Source organism: Echeneis naucrates, chromosome 18 (assembly GCF_900963305.1).
Source record: "Echeneis naucrates chromosome 18, fEcheNa1.1, whole genome shotgun sequence".
Lineage (NCBI taxonomy): Eukaryota > Metazoa > Chordata > Actinopteri > Carangiformes > Echeneidae > Echeneis > Echeneis naucrates.
The window spans coordinates 7919211-7921487 of NC_042528.1; positions in this window are offsets into that span (position 1 = coordinate 7919211).

The window sequence follows — 2277 nt, forward strand, 5'->3', positions numbered from 1 at the left end:
CACACACACACACACACACACACACACACACACACACACACACACACACACACACACACACACGAAGCCTCGCCCCCTTCAGTCCACTGCAGTGCATGCAGGTCTCAGTTGTGTCTGAGCTACAGAAACATATCTTGCATGCATGTGTGAAGTATGTTTGCACACTCAGACACGTCTCTTTGAAAAAAGGTCCATCTGACGGAGAACAGAGCTGAAATCAGAGTTTGCTGCCTTGATTTTTCCAGGCAGTGAGAGCTGAAGGGAAGTGGGCCACATCCGCTGTGACACATTTATTAAAAACACATGTTTTGGTTTTGATCTTTTTATTTCTTTATTCCTAATTTTTATTTTTATTTTTATTTTTATCTTAGTTACTGTCATTTTCAGGTTTTAGCCTTTGGTGCACGTCAAGTAATAACATTTCCTTACAATTCCTCCATATACAAATAATGACTTCTACAACTCTACATGGAAAATTTAACTGAATTAAAAAATTGTACTGGACAGCATTATATTTGAAAGGACATTAGACGATGATGGTCTTTTAAGTCAAATTGATTCAAAACTCTCTCTTAATGTTTCTCTGTTGAGTGTGTCCTGGTACATCAGACAAAAAGGCTTGAAACTTCGGCTGACCTGACCCAACAGAAATCACATTTTAAATAAAAAAATGCTTACATAGTGATACATGGGATTGTCTGAGTTGTTTATTTTTTGTTTAAAAATTATAGTCCAAGAGGGAAATAGAAGTCTTTGTGATCTTATTTTTCGTTTACAGGCCTCAAGCGTAGAAGGCGCAACCAAGAAAGGAGAAGATCTTGAAAAGAGTAAAGTTATTTGCAGATCCTTAAAGCCCTTTTCAACCTCGACAATTATAAAGTGATGAATAATCTGTTACTGACGACAATCATTGCCGTTGACACAGGTAATTACACACCCTGGACATTGCTAACAAGCTGCATAATGGCAAATGGCTCATTGCTTATACAGTAGCAGGGGGATTAATGGTGATGGTTAAGTAGAAGTCAACGTTAGAACAAAGTCATAATGCTCTTAATATTCAAGGATAATTTAAAATACTGAAGATTCTTTCCACCTTTCTGTCCATCTCTCTTTCACACCCAATTAAATAGCAATCCAATTGTGTATGAAATAGCTCTGGCAAACATAGCTGTAACACAAGTAGGGACAGCATGGACAACACTGGGGACGAATAATTTATCGTGTTGCTCCATGCAATCAACCTGCAACAATAATTTACATTTGACCCGAATAGCAAATGTAACCCACAAAGGACATTTTTATTGCCCTATTATAGTTGCATTTTCTACAGTATTGGAAGAGGGATTAACATGCATCGGTCCAGTGGTCTCAGCAGCCAGCGACCCAATCAATTTAAGTTTTAGAGTTTTTACTGAGACTACTGAGTTGTGTTTCAACTGTGGAACATCACTAAGAGACACAGAAACAACTACAAAGAGACTCAAGATGCAAGTGAACAAAAAACAAACACTAAAGACTTAAAATGAACTTTTAAAAATGCAAACCTATAACAAATAGACTACAAAGATGCAAAACCAATACAAAGAATGAATACAAAATAATTAGAGGTGCCACAAAAAATGCAAAGAGGACACAGCATGACTAGATTGAGAAGTAAAACAGTTACAGAAGAGATGAAAGTTAACTATCAAGAAATGCAAAATGGATATTTGTTGTCAGAAGGAGTGATTTGAACAACACATTAAAACTAACTGGTTGATTTACTGATTTGAATAAGAGAAAAAGGCTTTTTGCTTATTCAGGCCACATCTTAGCTTTCTTGCAGTACATTTTCAGTGTAGTTTCTGGGTTTGCATAATGGGCCAATATAGTCTTAACAGGAAGTTTTAACAAGTCTCTTGGCTACCCATGAAATCTTTTAAGTGGGGGGCATTTTATCGAATTGGACAACAGAGAATTAAGTGCTAGGCACTGAGGCTGTTGGTGTTTCAGGCAAATGTGCTAAAGCTCTGAAAAACTTTAAAATATACTTTCAATCATAGATCCAAACCTGGGTGAATTTAACTGCAAAAAACACTTACTTTGAAAATTACCACCTCGGGACTTTTGATGTGGGTTTCAAAATCAGACAGAAAATAAGTTAATTCAACCTGAAGATACACAAATTCAGCATTATAATATCCTGTTTGTGATATTATTACACTGCTCAACACCGTAGTGTTGAAATTAAATGCCCTTTTTGAGATCATAAACTACATAACATCATTGTAGAGC